We start from the raw sequence: 15111 nt of genomic DNA, 5'->3' as shown, positions 1-15111 counted from the left end.
GCTTCAACAATTCTTCATTTACTGCCCAAGTCACTACCGCATTTTGGCATAAAGCAGTGATAAGAGAAGGGTGGAGGAGTCCACTAGGAGAGTTACCTCTTGCATATTCAAGCATCGAACTCTGAAGTAATTGACCTAAATCAATTGTCTTTCCCGTCATAATGCAAAAAGTAAGAATTGCCCTCTCCTTGATGACTGTGGTGGTATGCTCAGTAGGCTTAATCCTAGCAGAAATAAAAGAATACCAATCTTTGGCAACACTTTTGAGATCAGACTTAGCTAGGCTAACATGCACATCATCCCTCATTCTTCATTCCGCTCCCTCTATGCAAATTGTTTGAAGAATATTATTATAATTTACATGCTCAGCCCGGTATTCTTCATATTCATCGTGCATTACATGAGGGATACCATATAACGTATTGATCGTATGTGCATCAAAGGCTACCATTTTTCCTCGCACCAACACCTTCAACTGATCATGCCTAACCTTGAGGTTAGCATAAAATTCTCTCACCAACGAAATGACAGCATCTTGTGGCTGCCTGCCGAACTCATCCCAATGCCGAGCAGTAAGCATTAGTCCAATTTCAGTTCTAGGGAAATTAAGATCAAATCCCCTTTCTTTTATAATGCTCTTGCTCAAAATCTTTCCATAGTTCTCCTCCGCTTGTTCGTCCCAAAACCTGTTTGCATCGTAATTCACAGATGATGATGCACCCTTAGATTGTTTTTTTTTTTGGAGGCATTTTATCGAACACCTTTCAATCACCAACTTCTCCTCAATCCAATTCACAAAATTTAATGATTCTTGCACTCCCCCAAACTTAATACTCACAATATGCACACCTCAACAATATACACAACAATCCAATCAACAATATCCACAATATCAAGAATGTACTTCACTAAATGTAATTTCCTTCCATAGCAAATAACACCAAGAATTTCGAATTCAAAGCGAATGTAGTATAGATTTGCTCACCTTGAGTGTTTAAATGTATCTTTGAAGAACAAATTCGAAGCACCCATCAATACTTAATGAAATTTTCGAGTTCCTTGAAACCCTAGGTTTTATGTTGATTTTTGTGGAAAGAAAAGTGATATTTGATGGAATGAGTGAAGATATTTAGGTTGGAGTGGTAAATTTGTTGAAGGAATAACAAAAATTGAGTGGGAAAAGAGTGTTCTTGAGAAAGGATTTCGAAGGAAGGAGAGAAATTTGAGAGAGGTGTTCTTCGATTATGGAAATTTCTGCCCCATTCTGTTTTTAAAACTATCGACCGCGGGTGCGGTGTACAAGAGACCGCGGGTGCAGTGTTCCTTCGGGAATTCTTATAATTTTTATCTTCGATGACCGCGGGTGCGGTGTACAAGAGACCGCGGGTGCGGTGTGATCTCGGCAAATGTAACATAATTCAATATTAATCGACCGTGGCCGCGGTGCAGGAACAACCGCGGGTGCGGTAGACTCTCGGGACATGTTGCGCGGGCGCGCTCAAAAATATACCGCGGGTGCGGTGATCTCTCGGCAATTTCTTGAAATTATTTTTTTTTTAACCGCGGGTGCGGTGCAACATGTACCGCAGGTGCGGTATTCTTTCGGGAAAAATTTTTTTCTTCTTCATTTTTATGCCTGAAAATAAAACAAGTGGAATTCATTAGTTTTGGGAAGATATAAGCACACACTATACTAAAAAAAATATAAACAACCTAAAATGAGAATACTAGAATAAAAGCAAAACCGAAAACAAAATGCAAAAGAGAAACAAAAATTTGGGTTGCCTCCCAATAAGCGCTTGGTTTAACGTCTTCAGCCCGACTACCATAAGTTTACATCAAGTCGATCCGCCCAAAGGAATGTTGTCAAGTTGCCTTACTTCAGTTCCATAATATGGCTTAACTTGCTGCCCGTTCACCTTGAAGGTCCTCCCATCACTGCATTTTAGCTCAATCGCCCCACGAGGGTACACTGTCTCCACCAAAAATGGACCTGACCAACGCGATTTCAACTTACCAGGAAACAACTTCAGACGGGAGTTGAATAATAGTACTTGTTGTCCTGGTTTGAGCTCCCTTCGTACGATGAGTTTATCGTGCCACTTCTTGGTCTGCTCTTTGTAAATCTTGGCATTTTCATATGCATCATTGCGGAACTCCTCCATTTCATTTAACTGTAGTTTTCTGCTATCGCCAGATTCTTTCAAATCAAAGTTCAACTTCTTAACTGCCCAAAATGCTCGATGCTCCAATTCTAGCGGCAAATGACAGGCTTTACCAAAAACCAGCCTATAAGGAGACATCCCAATAGGCGTCTTGAATGCGGTCCTATAAGCCCACAGTGCATCATCCAATTTTATAGCCCAATCCTTCCGGTTTGTATTGACAGTCTTTTCTAATATTTGTTTGATTTCCCGGTTGGATATTTCAGCTTGTCCATTCGATTGAGGATGATATGCTAGTGTCACTTTGTGCTTCACACTGTATTTAGCCAAAAGTGAGTTGAAAATTTTATTGCAAAAATGCGTACCTTCATCACTTATGATGGCCCTCGGTGTTCCAAATCTAGTGAAGATGTTCTTGTGCACAAACTTAACTACAACACGAGCATCATTAGTACTGGTGGCGATTGCTTCCACCCATTTCGAAACATAACCTACAGCTAATAATATATAAGATTGACCAAAAGAAGGGGGAAAGGGTCCCATGAAATCTATGCCCCAAACATCAAAAAGTTCCACTTTCAAAATATTTGTCAGTGACAATTCGTGACGCCTAGAGATGTTTCCTAATCTTTGGCACCTATCACATGATTTCACTAAGGTATAGCTATCCTTAAACAAAGTAGGCCAGAAAAAACCTGATTGCAATACCTTAGCTGCAGTTCGTGTCGCTCCAAAATGTCCACCATATGCAGATGAATGACATAGCTCAAGAATTTGGTGTGCTTCGACACCGTCAACACATATCCTAATCACTTGGTCAGCACATCTCTTATATACACAAGGATCATCCCAGAAGAAAAATTTGATATCATGAAAGAACTTCTTTTTCTGATGGTAGTTCAGATCTGGAGGAAGAATACCACAAGACAAAAAATTCGCAATGTCAACAAACCAAGGGAGTATTGAACTTACCTCAAAAAGTTGTTCATCCGGAAATGTTTCCTGTATTGCTCCTTCTTCTTTCCTATCCTCTAGCTCAAGTCTTGACAAGTGGTCAGCCACTTGATTCTCACTTCCTTTCTTATCTTTGACCTCGAAGTCAAATTCTTGTAATAGCAGTGTCCACCTTATCAAGCGTGGTTTCGCATCCTTCTTGGCAAATAGGTAGCGAATGGCTGCATGGTTAGTAAAAACAATTACTTTTGTGCCGATCAGATATGGCCTGAATTTGTCGAAGGCAAATACTACAGCAAGCATCTCCTTTTCAGTTGTGGTGTAATTTTGCTGTGCAGCATCCATAGTACGGCTTGCATAATAGATTGCCCTAAACATTCTTTCTCTTCTTTGGCCCAATACTGCACCAACGGCATAATCACTTGCGTCACACATCAGCTCAAAGGGCTCCTTCCATTCCGGCACTATCTTGATTGGTGCTGTCACCAATGCCCTCTTGATTTTCTCAAACGCCTGCAAACAATCATCATCAAATATGAATGTGGAATCTTTTTCAAGCAAATTACATAAAGGTTTAGTGATCTTAGAAAAATCTTTAATGAATCTCCGATAAAACCCCGCATGTCCTAGAAAGCTGTTTATTCCTTTGATGTTCTTTGGTGGAGGAAGTTTTTCAATTGCAACCACCTTGGCTCTATCCACCTCTAATCCCTTAGATGATACTTTATGTCCCAGGACAATGCCCTCTTGGACCATAAAGTGACATTTTTCCCAATTAAGAACTAGATTCTTTTCTTGGCATCTCTGCAACACAAGGGATAAGTTATGTAAACAATGATCAAATGAAGAGCCAAATACCGAGAAGTCATCCATGAAGACTTTCATGATTTCCTCCACCATGTCTACAAATATAGCCATCATACACCTATGAAAAGTTGCCGGTGCATTGCATAGCCCAAAAGGCATTCTCCTAAAAGCGAACGTACCATAGGGACACGTAAAAGTAGTCTTCTCCTGATCCTCTGGTGCTATAGCTATCTGGTTATAACCTGAATAACCGTCTAAGAAGCAATAATGACAATAACCAGCAAGTCTATCTAGCATCTGATCAATAAAAGGCAATGGAAAATGATCTTTTCGGGTGGCATTGTTCAATTTTCTATAATCCATACAAACTCGCCAACCAGTTACAGTACGAGTAGATATTAATTCATCATGTTCATTTTTAACCACAGTTATTCCACCTTTTTTCGGTACAACTTGTACAGGAGACACCCAATTACTATCAGAAATAGCATATATCACACCAGCATTCAACAATTTAAGCACCTCATTTTTCACAACTTCTTTCATTGCCGGATTTAATCTCCTCTGATGATTCACATAAGGAGTATACGACTCCTCCATTAAAATTTTATGCATGCATGTAGTGGGGCTAATTCCCCTAATATCAGAAATCGACCATCCCAATGCAGTTTTATATTCCCTCAATACTCTCAATAATTTATCTTTTTCATCAATAGTAAGGGAGGAAGATATGATTACCGGATATGTCGACTTCTCTCCTAAGAATGCATAACATAGGTGGCTTGGCAATTCCTTCAGATCAGGAGAGGGTGATATTACCTCTATTTTCTCTTTGACGTTCAACTCCTCAATCAACACATCCGTTTTCTTTTCTTTATGCAATACTTCAAGAGCCACCAGTTGCTCTTTCACTTCCCAGTCGTCTTCACTAACAGCTTCAGCAGCTCCAACCAAGCAACTCTCCAAAGGGTCCCTAGTTCCTGCACAGTCAAAGGATACACATGAGTCTATAACATCAATGCTTTTACAAGTACTTACCTCATTTGATCCCCTCATAGCATGATAAATATTAAAAATGACTTCTTCTCCACCAACTCTCAAGGTGAGTTCACCCTTATGCACATCTATCAATGCCCTTCCAGTTGCAAGGAACGGTCTCCCAAAGATTAATGGAGCATCATTATCCTCTTCCATATCTAGAATCACAAAGTCTGCAGGAAAAATAAACTAATCCACTTTTACCAATACATCCTCGACGATCCCTCTTGGATATGTAAGACTTCTGTCTGCAAGCTGTATGGTGATAGTGGTTGGTTTAACTTCTCCAAGCTCCAATTTCCTGAAAATAGAAAATGGTATCAAATTAATACTTGCTCCTAAATCACATAAAGCTTTACTACAATGAGAACCACCAATAAAGCAAGGAATAGTAAAACTCCCTGGATCTTTCAATTTTTGTGGTAATTTCTTTTGTAGGATGTCACTGCACTCCTCAGTAAGCTTCACTGTCTCAAAATTTTGCAGCTTCCTCTTTTAAGACATCACATCTTTAATGAACTTGGCATAGTTGGGCATTTGCTCCAATGCATCAGCAAATGGTATATTGATGTGTATCTTCTTAAAAATCTCAAGGAATTTTGCAAATTGATCATCTAAACTCTTCTTTTTGAACCTCTGAGGGTATGGAATGGCAGGCTTAAATGCAGGAGGTTGTACAAATTTTGTCTTAGAGTCCTCAACCTTATTCTCTGTTATAACCTCAAACTCAACATCTTCCACTGACTTCTCATTTTCCACCATCTCCTTGGGACTTTGAACCTACAATTCTTTTCCGCTCCTCAAAGTGACTGCCTTGCACTGCTCTTTTGGATTAACTTCCGTATTACTCGGAAATTGACCCCTGTTCTGATCTCTCAAAGCATTAGCCAACTGTCCAATTTGTGTCTCCAAAGATTTCATCGTAGCACCCATGTTTCCTATGTGAGTCTCCATGCTATCAAGCCGAGACTCAGTTCTAGCCATCCTCTTTCCAGATTCAGCCACAAATGTACCTACCAATTCCTCAAACGAAGGCTTTCCCTCCCCTTTTGATGTATTGAACCCCGGAGGAGGATTCAACACATTCTTATTGTTTGCATAAGAAAAATTTTCATGATTTCTCAAACCTGGATGATAAGTATTAGGAGGAGGGTTACCTCGATATCCTCCAAATCCACCAAAGTTTCTGTTGTTGATATATTGGGCTTCTTCAAGAGAATGAGTTTCTTCAGCAACCACGGAAGGACCTTCAGTGTCAGGTATGCTCACTTTATTCATGGCTGCTAGTTGTGTGGTCAATGCAGAAACTTGGGCGGTTAGTGAAGTGATAGGATCCACGGCATAAATACCAGCTGTCTTCTTTACTCCTGACCTTTCAGATGGCCACTGATAACTGTTAATGGTCATCTGTTCAAGCAAATCATATGCTTGATCAGGTGATTTGGCAAATATCGTTCCACCAGTTGCTGCATCCACAGTGCCTCTTGTTTGTCCATTCAAACCATTATAAAACAATTCAATCTGTACCCAATCTTCAAAACCATGGTTTGGACACCTCCTCAACAACTCCTTATACCGTTCCCATGCCTCATATAATTGCTCAAAGTCAGTCTGCCTAAAAGTACTTATCTCTATCTTCAACTGTGCAGACTTCGCAGGTGGAAAATATTTAGCAAGGAACTTGGTTGCTAACTCCTGCCATGTAGTGATACTCCCCAAAGGAAGCGATTGGAGCCATCCTCTTGCTTGATCCCTAAGAGAAAAAGGAAACAAACGCAATCGAATTATATCATCAGAAACACCATTTATTTTTACCGTGTCAGTAATTTCAAGGAATGTTATGAGATGTAGATGAGGATCTGCAGTAGCGGCTCCCCCAAACTGATTCTGTTGAACCACGTTTATCAATGCGGGCTTAAGCTCAAAGTTGTTTGCATTAATAGTCCCTCGTGCTATGCCCGATTAAAGAGCATTTAGTACCGGCCTAAAATGATCTCTGATGGGCATTGCAGGGGGTGGATTTTCATTATCTCTGTTTTCAGCCATTGCTCGAATCTCTTCTCTTCTTGCCTTTCTTAATCTTCTTACGGTTCTTTCGATCTCAGGATCAAAGATAAGCAAGTCAAGATTTTGCGATCTTCGCATGCACTGTCAAACAAAGATAAGAAACAAATCAATGTTTAATGTATTATAATAAAAACAGCTCTAAATTAAAATAAAGACTAATTGGTAACAATACTAATATAAATTTAAAATAGACACTCCCCGGCAACGGCGTCAAAAACTTGTCGCGTGATTTCTTAATTGCTTGCAAGTGCACAACGTCAAGTTGTAATAAAATGTATTGTCGAGTACAAGTGTCGATCCCACGAGGAGTACGTATTTAAATGTATATTAATGCTTGCAATTAAAATAGTCTCAATTTTATTTAAAAAAATCAATTGACAGATTTGTTTGCACCAATAACTAAATTGAAAATAAATTTAATTATATTATAACACCAAACTTTTTATAACAAATAACTATGAAATAAAAGATCTAGAGGTCCGATTTCACGCAACTATCCACCATGTGTTATTTTGTGTAGCTATATTATAAATGTCCTTATTATACATTAGCCAAGAATTCTAAATTATCTACTCCCTCTCCCGAGTGCTAAGTAGATACTAATTATCTAACAAAGGATTGTAACGTCCCCGTCAACAATCTATAATTAAATAACACAATAAGCAATAACTTTTTTTAATGGCTTCAATAGCAATATATGTCCTCCCGAACTATATAAATACTATCGATGCATTTTTCCCTTTCTTGTTTATAAATTCCCTTTTCCAAGTGATAAATTATAAACATAAGAATCATTCAAGATATGGCCAATAAAATGAAAGCATTAAGATTGGAAAAATACAAATGAACAATAAGGAAAACTTATATAGCATAATTCATAAATCCCAACACATGGTGTCTAGTTTTGTTCCATCATTCCTCTAGAAATAAGAATTAGTTCATAATAAAAATAACACAACAACACATGAATCTTAAACAAGACATATCAAATAAAAATAAAGAAAGAAGAACTTAGAACAAGAGATGGAGTGCAATGAAATTTCTGTCCAGAAATGTGCAATAGATTTCCAAGGATGATGAACTTGAGCTTCAATCCTTTCTTTGTAGCCTCCTCTCCTTTCCTTTGCCCCCCCTTACCCTAGATGATGAATAATAGAAGCCTTTTATAGTCCAGACAAACTTTCCCACGCAGCACACCATTTTCCTCTTCTTTTATTCGAAGTCCACAAAGTTGCAGATTTTTCGGACTCTATTTTGCGAAGGACCGCGGGTGCGGTATAACACAGACCGCGGGTGCGGTGCTGTTTCGGAGTACCTTTCATTTTCGAACTACAAAGACCGCGGGTGCGGTAAGACAGGGACCGCGGGTGCGGTAAGGCTTCGGCAGAATCTTTTAATTTCAAACTTTAGGGACCGCGGGTGCGGTCCATATGCTACCGCGGGTGCGGTCACTCTTCGGCCATTTTATCTTTTTCACTTTCCAATTCAACACTTTACTACTCCAAATTCTCATTCTAAGCTTCCAAACTACAACAACAAAAACAACAACAAATCACATAAAACCTGCTCAAGAATAACAAAATTTCAAGTTAAAAGCATGTAATAAAAGTACAATAAATTGCACTTATCATCCTTGATTATACTTTAATACAAATTAATCGTAATTCGATGTTGTAACTCATTTGTAAACACTGTATAATCTAAATTCGTTTCTAGTCGATTCAGCCGCTTAAAACATGGATAAAGGTCGCTTGAGCTCGAGACTAGCATCTGTGATGTTTGTACTGCGTTTCTTGGTAAGGGCATAGAGATGTCCAAATATGCAGATGGGTAGTCATATGATGATTATACTGAACAACCCTCTCTCGGACTTTCCAAGTGGTTATCATTCATCGAGAGGATAAGTCCGTAGTTATGATTGTACACCATTAGTCCTTACGACCCGGTACAACACTGAGGCTCTATATGCTAGGGCTGTGCTTTGACTCGTTTACCGGCTCCAGGAGAGTCATCAGGTGGCGAGGTTGGGTACAGTTACGACACATATAGGAGCCAGTGCATTGTAGTGAGGGATTCACCGCTCACCTATGGGTGTGGATATCCTATGTGATCCGACGAAATAATAGTACGTTGAATATCTGGCCAGAGTATGAGTTGTACGTTAGAGAAGGAGTTCTCCAATAGTACATGCGATGCCACTATTTATATGTATCACATAGTTATCGAATTATTATGCAACACTTGATGAACCAATGGTTGCAGATTCGATCGGGATATATGAGATGAAGGGACCGTACTGTACGCTAATCATAATCGACTGATTCTTGCACGCACTATCAGTGATACCTAGGGAATCATGAGGCGATGCTACTAGTCGCTCTTACCATGATTCGATGGGTTTAATCAGAAATATGATTTCTGACATTCTGATGATCAATTGTTGATACATAGAATGGAGCAAGTAAGGGTAAGCCCGAATAAAAGATTATGTCCTGAATCACAAGCACTGGATCGTTTGTTCCCGTTGAGAGAATAAATTCAAGGAGTTGAATTTATATTATGATATAGTAAATTCAAGGAATTGAATTTATGATAATTAAATTTTGAGAAAATAAATTGAAGGAGTTGAATTTATAAGATAGTAAATTCAAGAAGTTGAATTTATGAAATTTGGAGAGAATAAATTCAAGTAGTTGAATTTATAAAATTTGATGATTTAATTTATTGAGCTCAAAAGTTGAGTTTATTAAATATTAAATTTTGGAGGTAATAAATTTAAGGAGTTGAATATATAATTTAAATATTAAATTCAAATGTTGAATTTATAAGGGATTTAAATTAAATGTAATGTGTATATGTATAATGGGCTTGTAGGAGTACAAGACCAACATACATATTATTAAGGTTCTTAATTGAACTTTAAAAGATTAATTAATTAATTAAACTAGTTGGACTAGAATAATTAATTGATTAAGCCCATTAAGTATTTAATTTATTAATGAGCCCTAAGCTTATATATATGTGTATTAGGCTTAAGGTTAAACACAATTCATTCACAATTTTTGAAAAACCCTAGCCTCCACTCTCTTGTGTTTTTCGAAAATTCCTCTTTCCTCTCTCAAAATTTCGGCCCACACTTTTGAAAAGAAGTTTGAGCTGTCTCTCAAATTTTGATTTCCAACGAAAAACATCTTCTAAATTTCTAGTGCAATTTAGAAAAGGAATAAATCTTCTAGTCGTGGACCTAATTTGAAGATTGAAGGAAGAAGTTTTGAAGATCGTTCGTAGGAAATTCATCAAGAGCTTTCTTCGCTAACCTCGGAATAGTTGGTGCCGTGTGAATCTTTCACCAAAAGTATAAACTTCAAAACTCCCTATGAATGTTTAATCATAAAACCATACGAGTGCTCAAACAAATATATTTTGATTGTCAAAATAAAATAAAAAATTTTAAACTTCCGCTGCGTTTCGGGCACGAGAAAACCGAGATCCCAAAATTTAATTCATATGGTTGTCAAAATAAAATAAAAAATTTTAAACTTCCGCTGCGTTTCGGGCACGAGAAAACCGAAATCCCAACATTTAATTCATATGGATAACAAGAAGTGCAATTATTGAAAATAATATAGTTTGATAACATTAGTCATCCTTGTTAGAAAAGCGATCGATACTTGATATTTGAATTGTTGTACGATTTAAAATATTTAATTTACATCATTATAACTAATTATAACTTTTGATAAACAAGAAACATATGTGTATGTTCTCACAAACCTACTGTAATGGCCGAGATTTTTAGTCTGTTAATTTGAGATTATTGATTATGAATTGATATGATTATAGACGGGTTCTTCCGGGACCAGATTGGCCAAAACATATGATGGGTGCCATTTTTGGACAGAACTATTGGCGCCCGAGTGGTAGAAAATGACCGCCCGAGCGCAAATGTTCAATAAGAACATGTTTCGGGCAGAAGATGTGGCGCCCGGGCGGTAGTTTGTGACCGCCCGAGCGTCAAGGTGCAATTCGAAAGTGCTTGGATAGAGAATGCCGCGCCCGAGCAATAGTTTAGCACCGCCCGAGCGCCGACTCAACTTCAAGAAGAAATAGCCAAGTGTCCAAGGCATGCAGTTGAGATATATATACATATATATATATATATATCCTTCAGAATTCAGTTTAAAAGAAGAAAAGAAATCGAGAAAATCCTCCAAAAATCCTTACGCCTTTACATTTCGATCCCTCCGTCTGATTTTGAATCTGACTTCAGTACTGTGTTCCTATCGACGCAGGCTACAACTGGACGTAAGTTTTACCAAGTTTTGATATATCTCGAAATTATGATATTGTTAGAATCGAATATAATTCATATATGATGTTCTTGACATGTTAGACATCGTAGAATCAAAGTCAGATTGAGAAACAGATAGATTAGGGAATTTTTATGATTTTTCCGAATATATCGATTGATATTGAATAGACTTGAATTATGAATTGATTACAGATTGTATTGGATATCCGTTATGGATTGTAATTATTATCTGCTGATGTTGTATTGACAGGGATATCGAGATTGTTCCGTTATGCCGTTGGTTTTGAGTTAAATGCAGATTGATCAGATTGAAATTGATTTGAGTAGTATATTGATATGGTACTATTGATATTGTCATTGCCAGATTGAGTGTTGAAAGACTTTGAATTCCAGACAGGAACATCGTCATAACTGCAATAAAAGAAAGGTATAAGTCAATGTGGTACCGGGAGAACGACTCGAGTATGATATACTTGAGTTTCTCTAAATCACATACTTATTGTTATTATGTGCATTGATTGAATTGATATGCTTGTTCTATTGATTTATAGAAAGCATGTATTAGACGAGTGATCTTGTGACATAAGTGCCAGATAGTGATGGAATCGTCACTGGCACATTGCATATTATCACAGGACAGTGATTTGGCGATAGTGCTAAAGTCTGTGACGGATAGGTCAAGATACCGGATGTTTGGTTATATCGATTGAATAGAATTGGAGTTTCTCTATTACTGAATTCGATATAGGAATGCCAACGTCTGGAAACCGGGATCCCGAGACTAGGATTGAGTCTAGTCTGAGCCGTGGAGTCACGAGTCTGATTGACAGTTTATACTGATTATGGTTTCAGATTTTGATACATATTATGGATATCTGCTTCATGCTCTATATTGATTATATGATTGCATGTTTCATTGATTTATACTGGGATTTTATTCTCACCGGAGTTATCCGGCTGTTGTCGTGTTTGTATGTGCGCATGGCAACAGGTGGGATAGGATCGGGGTCGAGGAGATGAAGAGAGATTGTGATTAGAGTGGAGACTACGGACCATGATTAGAGATAGGGTTTGGACACTTGATATTTAGTTGTTAAACCTTAGTTTGAATGATTGTATATAGTACAAGACTTGTACTTTAATACTGACATGTATATTATAATGTATTCCATTACGTTCCGCATTTATTAATGTATTTAAAAAAAAAAAATTTAGACCATGTCTATTATAATTGATTAAATTGTCCCAAATGATGATTAAGAGAATGATTAGCGTCCGGATCCCCACACCTACCACCTTCATGCCATGCCCAAAACACTCGTGTAAACTTTATATTTTCTTAAATATCCCTTCTTTTATTGTCAGTAAATAATTCGATATTTTATGCAGATGATAATAGGGAATAATTAGTTTTTTATTTATCGATTTCAAAATTCTCGATTCAGAAAATTTTACATCACTTAGACAAAGCATATATAAACTAATTTAAATAAAATTTGCTAATTTGGGTATAAATTGATTATAAAACAATTTCCATTTAATTTATAAATTATTGCACAAGGAAAAGAATAACCGGGTCCAAATTTGAAACAATGGATGGTCCGAGGTTTGAGCACACAAGAACTAAGCAATTATGTTATCGATCCACACAAAAATTTAAGTCATATCATAAAGCATATACATATTAAAATTATATAAAAAAAATTAAACAGAAATTAATTTTTAAGAAAGTGGAAAAGCTGTATAATTCCTAGATATTGGTAGATCTAATCTCAAAGAAAGTCAATTATGCAAATTGGCTAGCATCATAGTTCCTTTAGACGGAGAAGGGTAAAATCGATCCAATAAAAGGTACTTCGGAGGGGAAAAAAAGAAAAAAGAATTTTGTATTATTATGGTAGGATCCAAAAAAGAGTGAGAAGAAAGTGGATAAGCACTTTTGAATAACTGCCAACTAATGCAAACCCAAACTGTGTGAGCATCTCAACTTAATTTTTCAATCAAACTAATACTAGGATCAACAAATCATATAAGTACATAATCAACTAACATAAAAAATGAATAATTTATACTCATATCAGATAAGATATATTGGATATAAATGACTGTAAATAAATAGAGACGAGAATTCTTTATGAAAGTCGAAGACCAAACTTTTATATCATAATTTGTTTATGGAAGTTCGAAAACCAAGCTTTTATGTCTCTCCTCCTTCAGTTTTAAGAAGGGATTTCACTAAAAGATTTGATCGATATAATCTATTGTACTAATCCACTTCAGCTCGGTTCACATGACTCTATTGAGTTGAAACTCATAAAAACTAATCGCTTGACTCATTTTGTTCAGAATTTTTTTTCTAACTGTCACAATGATGCTCACAATATAATAGACTCGTGTAAACAAATATAAGTGAGAACGAATTTGCCCATGAATGTATCTTTAAGCGGTCTGATAGAACTTTTAAGTGTGAAAATTAGCTTGAACTAAGATTTCAGATATGCTAATGAGTTCAGAGAATTCTTGAGATATATTAAGAGTAATGTTTTTTAAATGTATCTAACGCATTCCCCTTTTATAGTTGTTGATACAACGTTCATAAATATGGACGATACCCACAATTATACTGAATACCGAAAATTCTGCACAAAATGCCACGTGAATTTGTCGTCTTTGCAAATATAGTACTATCCAGTTAAATTATCTTGGACACTAACACAGAAAGAGGTAACCAACGGCTATAAATATTTTTTGTCTGTCCTTGCCGAATAAGCTCAGAAGTTAACTAACTGTTACACTCAAGAATGTCTTCACCTTAGCACGACATGACATAGCTTGGTTCAGATTAGTTTATTTCACCGTATAGAGTTATCATATCAGTTCTTTCTTTGAATCACCAAAGTTCAGTTTGTAAGCTCCGGATCTTTGAGTATATTGCATTTATCCAATTAATTAGGTCGGATTAGATTATTCCATAATCACCAAAACTTAAGTTCAAAATTATATCTTAACAATTTCTTCTTTTTGGTGATGTCAAAACTGATCAATAGTTCAATAAACAAAATTAAATTGAACTTTTATAAATGAACTAAGATATGAAAAATAAAACATAATTACAATTTAAAATTAAACTAAGTAATTATTTCTCCTGAACTGTTGATGAGATGAATGGCTTGGTCTGTATCTGCTGCTTGGGCTGCTACGACCACCTGATATTGGTCTTGAACAACTCAAGATCAGATGTTAAAGCCATCTAATCTGCCCGCAGAACAGATATTTCGATTTTCAAAGTGGACAAGGACTGATGAACCATGTTCATGTCGCATGTTCTCTGATTTTCAATGTAGGTAACACCCTGTTCTGAGTCTTGAATCCTTGGAGGTGAATGTACTTGAGATTTTGGAGGTAGTTCAATTTCTAGCACATTTTGTTATGTGATGATATTCAGATCAGTCTGAGGATCAGCACCAGCTGTGTTGGAAACTAAATTTTGGATGTTTGACAAACTAAGCTAAGCGTTTAAAAGATTAAACCAACTGATCAAGAAGACTGATAGAAATTGATCTAAAATATGCAAACTATCGGTTGCAAATAACTGAAGAATAATACGCATATTTTTGAAGGCAACTGAACTAGCAACTGAACTACGCAGACAACTGACTGATCAGTTGGAAACTGATCAGTTACTAAAAACAGTTGTGAGCTTATCAACTGCATTCGATCAGCTGATTCCTCAGCTGTACACATCATCAGTTATGGAAAAGACATTCA

The sequence above is a fragment of the Primulina tabacum genome, chromosome 9, assembly GCF_025594145.1.
Source record: "Primulina tabacum isolate GXHZ01 chromosome 9, ASM2559414v2, whole genome shotgun sequence".
NCBI classification, from domain to species: Eukaryota; Viridiplantae; Streptophyta; class Magnoliopsida; order Lamiales; family Gesneriaceae; genus Primulina; species Primulina tabacum.
Note: the sequence above shows the minus strand (reverse complement) of the source record.